The following is an 8782-nucleotide window of genomic DNA, read 5'->3' as shown; positions in this document are numbered from 1 at the left end:
ACTTGACAAACTCCGCCAGCCTCCTTATCATGAAACTGAAGCTATTTATTTATCTTCTCTGTACAGATTAAATGACAAAAAAACTCACGTATCTGGCGTCTCATGTTTAATTTTTTGCACTATGTGCACTCTATGTCTTTATCAAATTTCTAGGTTTTTACCTATACAAGCTGAAATACGCTTATAAAGCATTTAAAACATCAAAAAACGCCAACTTAAAAAATGGATAGTGAATAATTAGCTACCCTAGGGTTTCTTTTGCCTTTTTTTCTGTTTAGTAAATTTCTTAAACATTTATGACTAAAGGTTAGTTGCATTAAAAAGCAGCTAAATCGCGGTTATTAAGCGTTTAGAATAAAAAAACGCCATACTTGAAAGTATAATGTAAGTAATTAGCCAACCACGGGGCTTCTTTTGCCTTTTTTTTCATTTGGTAAATTCCTTAATGTTTATGGCTAAACGACAACCGTCATCCCGCTGCTTGTTAGCGGCTAAGGGATACCGCGAAGGGATACTGCGAATGAATCGCGGTATGACGTTAATTATTCTGCGGCGGTATGACGTAGAGCTCGCGTTAGCTATACTTTTATACTCACCAACTCAGCTGGATCCAAGTAGTCAGCTACTTGGATGACACCCTGTTGAGGCTGCGCTTACACATTCCACTTTCTATGCTCACCAAACAAATTTGCTTATTCGCAGCAAAATTTTCTGGATCCAAGTATTCAGCTACTCGGATGATATCTTTGTGTTTGAAGCAAAACCAGCTATAACATTTCTTCGCAAACAAATGTTCGTACAGTTGTGCGCGTGATGCTGGAATCTAGACAACAATTAGATCCTATTGTCAAGCAATAAGCTACATGTGCTATTTATTTAGTAGATTAAATATGAAGTTTAAAACTCTGCTATTGACTTCCTGTAGAACTAGTGAAAACCAAACTTGCTTAAAACCACTTAATTAGTTATAGTTATAAGTTTAGGTACAGTAAAATGACAGCTTTTGTCCCCTTGATTATTTTTTTAATCTTGTATCTTGGAAGTGGTGCTTATTTTTCTTTTATCGGAACTGATAATCCACTTCATCAGGTTTCACCAGTAATCTGCTTATTACCAGCACTATTTTTTGCTGTCTCACGTGGTACAAATAAAATTCAGCATAACATCGATACTGTTATCAAGGGCATGGGTGACAAAAACACCCTTACTATGTGTTTAATTTTTTTATTTTCTGGAGCATTTTCTGCGGTGACTCAATCAATCGGTAGCGCAGACACTGTTGCTAATTTAATTCTTAATTTCCTTCCAGCAAGATTACTGCTGCCTGGAGTATTTTTGGCTTCTGCTTTTATTTCAACTGCAATTGGCACATCTATGGGAGTTGTTGCGCTGATGGTACCTATAGCTGTTAATCTGGCAAAAAGTGGAGCTTTTGGTCTCGAAATAGGAACTGCAACTGTAGTAGGTGGTGCCGTGTTTGGCGATAACCTTTCGATGATATCTGATACCACCATTGCATCTGTTTCTTCACAGGAAGCTTCAGCAAAAGATAAACTTAAAATGAACTCTAAAGTTGCACTTATTGCCAGCATTATAACACTCATCTACCTAGCAGTTGCCTCAAATAGTACAAAAATTATTTCTATATCAAATTTAGATTATTATTCTATAATAAAAATTATTCCTTACATTTCTTTAATAATCATGGGGCTGCTTGAAGTCGCCACTTTAGTAACAATAACTATAAACATAATTATTGCTGGTGTGCTAGGAATAACTTTTTTTGACTATGCTATCATTCAATTTCCTCATGACGTGTATGACGGTTTCAAAAAAGTAAACGAAATAGTGATATTTGCTCTATTTATCGGTGGATTGAGCCATATAATGTACAAGCAAGGTCAAAAAGCGTTGCATAAACTCATCGATGAAAGCAATATCACAAAAACTAAAGCTGAATTTGTGATAGCAGGAATTGCGTCTATGTTTACTACCTTAGTTGCCAATAATACCATTGCTATTTTACTAAGTGGTGGCATTGCAAAAAGGCTTGCACAAAAACACAGTATTGCGCCACATCGCAGCGCATACTTATTAGATGTTTTTGCTTGTGCTACAAAAGGTATCTTACCTTATGGTTCCCAACTATTGCTAGCAGGTAGCATCGCCTCTGTATCACCTATTTCTTTATTAACACAGGTATATTATTGCTTTATTCTAGCGGCAGTTACAATAGGCGAAATAATCATCAACAGCAGAAAAGAGAAACATTGTGCGGCTGCAACTTAGAGTTTCTCTTTTTTTACCCATAAGGAACGGAATTACTTGACACCCTTCGCCAACCCCCTTATTATGATGTGTAGTACAATGATACAAATTAAGAATTCCCCCATCCTGTGCTGGTTCTTCGATCTGAAATCCTACTTCTACCTGATCACAACCAATGTTAATTTGTCCTATTAATGCTTTAATAATGCCGCGCTTAGTTTGCCAATCTAGCTGTTCCAGGTTCGATTTTACACTAGAATAAAAATTCTTTATGCTATTTATAATAAGACTTATTCCTTTTTCTACTGCCTTCTGATCAACTACCTTTTTTTTCTCTTCTTCTATCCCTTGTAAGCGTTCTTTCATTTTTCTCATTGTCTGTTTAAATTCTTCCTCGCTTATATATCCTTTCTCTCCTGCATTTTCTTGACTATAATAATCTTCCATTAATTTTTCGATACCTTCTTTTATTTAATTTTCTCTTCTTGCAAACTTTTTCTCTGATGATTCATCATTTTTATTTTCTAATACTCTACGTTGGTATTCCTTTTTTATCATCTCTGGGTTTTTTAGTACATCTTTCACCTTTTCCCATACTGACCTTACCCAGAAAAAGTGGAGAGAAAGAAAGGAGTTTTTTCGGGTAAAATAAAATTTTGGAGGATTAGAAATGGTAAGAGCATATACGGCAGAATTCAAATTGGAAGCTGTTAAGCTGGCAAATGAACAAAGAAAGGTAGGTCAACCAGTTGCAAAAGTAGCAAGAGATCTAGGAATAAGGGATAGTGTATTAGGAAAATGGATGAAGAAATATAACGAAAAAAAGTCAGCGGCAAATGCATTTCCAGATGTAGCACCTTATGACAAAGAGAGATTTGATTTACAAAGCAAGAGTAACAAGGGAAAGAGACATTTTAAAAAAAGCCCTGGCCAGTCAAAAAGAGTAAAATATTTTTTCATAAAAGAGCATAGTAAACACTATAAAGTGCAGGAATTATGTAGGGTTTTCTGCTAGTGGCTACTATAAGTGGACTACAAGGAAAATAAGCAGTAGAGAATCAGCAAATAAAGAGTTATTAGCAGATATTCAAAAAATATATCAAGCTTCTAAATGTAGATATGGAGCTCCTAAAATTCATGCTGAATTAAAGGCTTTGGGTAAAAGTTGCAACTTAAAAACAGTGCAAAGTATTATGCAGAAAAATGGTATTCAGGCTATATTGAGAAGAAAATTTAAAATTAAGAAACAACAAACGGACAGTAGCTCCCAATATATTAGACCAAAACTTTATTGTCGATCAACCAAATAAAGTATGGGATTACTTATATAAAAACCAAAGAAGGATGGCTATATTTGGCAACAATAATCGATCTATATTCACGCATGGTAGTTAATGAGCAGTTCAATAAATAAACAATTGGTTATGGACTCTTTATTAATGGACGTTAACAAGCGTAAACCTGCCAAAAATCTACTATTACATAGTGATCAAGGTTCACAATATACTTCGCAAGGTTATCAATATCTCTTATCCATAAAAAACATAGATGAGTTATAAAGGTTGTTGTTACGACAATTCTGTTGTGGAAAGCTTCTTCAGTTCTCTAAAAAGGGAGTTACCAATAGACACCTCTCGGCACTCTAAACAGCATATCAAAACTGCTATATTTGAATATATAGAAATTTTTTATAACAAACAACGTCACTATTAACTATTGCATTCCTGAGCATTTTGATTCATCATTCTCTTTGTGAAAAACATTCCAAACTTTCTCTCCACTTTTTCTGGGTAAGGTCACATGTCAATGGCTCCATAAGTTCACATTCTATTCCCAAACTTTTTTTAACTAACTTTAAAATCATAGAAAATACTGTCGAAAAAGGAAGTTTTCTTGTTCGTGTAAAACTCAACACAATGGATTTTCTGAAAAGTTTTCGAGTATATTGCATTTTTAATTTGTAAGATAAGATCTTTTCCTTTTTGCATGCCTCACCTAAAAAAGACACATTTTAAACTTTTTTGTTGCAATAAAATAGAAACAAAAGTGCTGTCCCTTGCACTCTTTGGATAATTTAATGATAAAAAATTTGGAGAGAAATTTTATACACTATCGCTGATATTTTTCCTTAAGTTGACGCCATTGCCTGAACGGATACATGACAAATCTATCGTTTATCAAATCGTCGTGTAAGCCTAAAGCTATAGGCATTAAGCACGATAGAGAAAATCATTTATAATCGCTATAGCAACTAGTGTAGACACTTGACGTTCCTTGTAATTTGATAAATAGAGGTTTTTATATGATTTTACAACAAGGGCTTCTGGATAACATTGAAAGTAAATATTACCGTGCTTATCTTCAATAGCCTCTATTACCCCCTCACTGGAAAATGCTGCAACTTTATATCCAAGTGACTCCAATTTTCTTCTATTTTCTGGTGTATTACTTACTGCTCCTGAATGAGCATCTGGAAAATATGTTGAAAACCAGCCATTTTCATTAGGTATTAGGAATTTGGCTATTACTTCTGCTAAACGACTATTTGGAACGATCTTTATCTGCTGGAGAGGTACATCCTCTTTCTGTGGATTAGGTGCTGATTTTAAATGAGATCTTTGCTTCTCTTCATCACTCACAACACTCACTACTTCAATTCCCTTTGCATTCATTATGCCTTCACATATGCCAAGCAAATGAATTGCAGGGTTATCATCAACTATTTTTACAATTGCTTCAGTAACAAGCTGGCGATAAGGAGTGGGTGCTGAATGTAAATTATCCGGAATAAATATCCTATTTATTTTGTGCTCTTTAATGAATTGTGCAACTTCAACTTTTATTCGGTCTAATGTTAGCTTTTTTGCCAATGTTTTATCTTGTTTTGCGAGATTAAGTGACTCTGTCTGAATTTTTTTAAGGCTAATTATCTTATTATAATCAATCAGTACAGTCTTAACCACAAAGTTATTAAACATCTCATAGATATTTTGAGATAGCCCAAGTTCATGTGCTTCTTCCGTTTTCAACAAACCAACAACTACGTCATTATTTACTGTATTTTCTGCCGTCAAGACAGTTGACGCTGGTTCTTCTTTTCTGGTTACATGTTGAGATGCCGGTTTTTCGCTAACGTCAGCATAAGTAATATTGCTTAATAATAGAACTATAATTAATAAGATATTAAATAGTTTATTATAATATTTATATACTATGACTTGCCTCCCTAATATTTATATTACGATATAGAGTATTTTATAACAAAAAGGCAAGTTTGCCAAGAAAGAGAAGGTGGCCTGAGCAGGAATCGAACCAGCGACACAAGGATTTTCAGTCCTTTGCTCTACCAACTGAGCTATCAGGCCAACTGTATACTTTTATTTTTAGATAAAAAATGTTATTATGTCTATCAAAAGTTTTTAAAGTAGTTTATAAAAATAAAGGATGAACATTAATGACAAAATAGGAATCTTCCCTGGCACATTTGACCCTATAACTTTTGGGCATCTTGACATAATCAAAAGAGCGTGTAAACTAGTCGATAAATTAATAATAGGAGTTGCAGAAAACGTTAATAAGCATACTGCCTTTGACACAAAGCTACGCACAAGCATGGCTGAAAATGAAATCAAAGGACTAGGAATTGATGCAGATGTTATATCTTTTAATGGGTTGCTAGTGAAGTTTGCCAAAGAGCAGAATGCTTCTGTTATTATTAGAGGATTAAGAGCAGTGTCGGATTTTGATTACGAGTTTCAAATGAGCTGGGTAAATTATAAACTTCTTCCTGAAATCGAAACCATATTTCTTCCTGCTTCTGAAGATACTCAATTTATCTCATCAGGTTTTGTAAAGGAAATAGCAAGATTAGGAGAAGATGTTAGCAAATTTGTATCAAAAGGCGTTCAAAACGAATTGATTAACCTGAATAGGATAAAAAATGGAGAATAGTGCTTGTTGTTTTTTATTTCTGAATGGGTATATTCAATATATAAAATGTTATAAGCTAAAGGAGCAGCATGTCAAAAGTGAGGGTTAATAATAGAAAAGTTTGTTGTCATGGTGATGAGAATGATGAGGGTTCTGGCCATCCATTAATATATTTAGATATGGGAGAAGAAGAGGAAATAGCCTGCCCTTATTGTGAAAAGACGTTTGTCCATGACTGTACTGTAGAAGCGGTTGGGGAGCTGACTAGGGATGAGCTCTAATGGCACTTCTGCAGACTTAGCTTATGTAAATAGCAATAAGAGGGGCAGTAAAAATGAAACTGTCCATACGGTCGAGCACTCCCCCATGGCCAGGTATCATATTTCCACTATCTTTAACACCGTAAGCTCTTTTAACAAGCGACTCAGTAAAATCGCCAAGTTGCGCTAGAATAGCAATTGCAAGGCCAATGATTGGAGAATAAAAAATTGAAAATAGACCAAAAAATATTGATCCAAAAATTGTGCACACTACTCCAGCTAAAATCGCACCAAGAAGTCCTGTCCAAGTTTTTCCAGGGCTAAGAATTGGGCAAATTTTAGCCCCACCAAAATTCTTACCAAATAGGTAGGCAGTAATGTCAATTCCCCAAATGGTTAAGACGAACCATACTAATGCGTATTTTCCCTGTGGTAGGTTATATAAATATATTAATGAGGCGCTTGGTAGTGCAATCAATAATAATGCAAAAACGTATAAAATTTTGTTTCCTTGGGTTAGATTATACCATTCAAAAGAAGATAAAACTGCTATCGAAAAAATCAATAGGTAAAACGATAAATCACTGAAATATGTAGCAAAAGAAAATATGAATAATATTACTATTGAGGACAACATTCTAACTATAAAATTATTATCTACCATATTTCTTCTCTCTTTTTGTATAATCTTCTAATGCTTTGCTCAAATCTTGACAAGAAAAATCAGGCCACAAAGTATCACAAAAATACAATTCAGCATAAGCTGCTTGCCATAATAAAAAGTTGCTTAACCTTTTTTCGCCGCCAGTGCGAATTAATAAATCCAATTTTGGCAAATCTTTAGTATACAGAAATTTTTCAAATTCCTCTTCTGATACATAAGCAATATTTTCTTTTATAATATTGCTTATAGCTTGTGTAATTTCTTGCTTTGCTCCGTAACTGACTGCCACAGTGAGTAATAAACCATCGTTCTTATGTGTCATTTCTTCTGCTTTTTTAATTTGATCCAATATTTTACTGGGTAACAGACTTAAATTGCCAATAAAATTCAACTTAATGTTACAGTTGCAAATGAAATTGACTTTATCTTCATTAGTTAAAACGGAGTAAAATAAATCAAATAGACAGTCAGTTTCGTTTTTAGGTCTAAGCCAATTCTCCATAGAGAATGCATACAAAGTTAAGTAGGGTATGGTTAAGTCCGTACAATACTTGGCAATATCGTATGCAACTTCACTGCCCTTTTTATAACCATCAATTTTTACTCTTCCTTGATTGTTTGCCCATCTACCATTACCATCCATAATAATTGCTAAATGTTTCGGTAAAGATTCTTGATTCAACATTTAAATTTAACCTAATTTTGACTTGAGTGAAATTTTTTGGATTTCAATGGACACCTGGAAGGTGTCAGCTACTTGCATGACAGGAAGAGAGTTACTGTAGTGACACCAATAGTTGATACTTGAATGCAAAATTGGTGTCATCCCAGTGCTCCGACACTGGGATCCAGGAAATTTGATTTCAAACAAGTGCATCAGATAGTTGTATAGTAAAGACTGGATTCCAGTGTCAAGCACTGGAATGACATCATTTGCTATGTAAGCTTTCTCCATATCATTTAGTGATTCAGTATATCCTTTTCTTTGATGGACAATTCACCATCAATTTTTTTTATATTATTATCAGTAATATTTTGTATTTCCTTTTTAGCACCATGAAAATCATCTTCTGAGATTTCTTTATTTTCCTTCATTTTTTCTGTTTCTTCCATAATATCTCTACGTATATTTCTAATGGCAATCCGTGCATTTTCAGCAAACTGATGCAATAATTTCACTAATTTTTCACGGGTTTCTTGTGTTAAGTCCGGAAGAGCTATACGTATGGTATTGCCCTCAACAACAGGATTTAAATTCAAGTTGGCATTTAATATAGCATTTTTCACTTCACCGACAACATTAATATCCCAAATTTTAATTGATAGAGTTTTGTTATCTATAACCGAAACACCTGCAACCTGATTTAACTTTTGATGTCCACCATAGATATTTACAACTATACCATCAAGCAACGATGCGCTAGCTCTACCAGTGCGTACGCCTTTAATATCATCATGAAAGGACTGAATAGTTTTTAGCATTCTTTCTTTTGTTTTAGCTTTTATTTCATTTAACATAAATTACCTAATGTTTACAATCTGAAACTATAGTATAAGTACCTTGACCCTTAATAATATTGACTATTTTTTCTCCCTTCAAAGAAAAAACTATAATTGGAATAGAATTCTCACGAGCAAGTGAAATTGCTGATGCATCCAT

General features: G+C 34.1%; 1 non-coding gene across 1 annotated transcript; it reads right to left on the bottom strand.

Moving 5' to 3' along the window:
* Nucleotides 1-5560: 5560 nt before the first annotated feature.
* Nucleotides 5561-5633, bottom strand: Trnaf-gaa. The gene has a single exon. It is a non-coding gene; the product is annotated as a tRNA-Phe (tRNA).
* Between the last annotated feature and the right edge of the window lie 3149 nt (nt 5634-8782).

The sequence above is a fragment of the Drosophila ananassae genome (genome assembly GCF_017639315.1).
Source record: "Drosophila ananassae strain 14024-0371.13 chromosome 4 unlocalized genomic scaffold, ASM1763931v2 tig00000066, whole genome shotgun sequence".
Lineage (NCBI taxonomy): Eukaryota > Metazoa > Arthropoda > Insecta > Diptera > Drosophilidae > Drosophila > Drosophila ananassae.
Note: the sequence above shows the minus strand (reverse complement) of the source record. Positions and strands in the feature narration are given on the sequence as shown.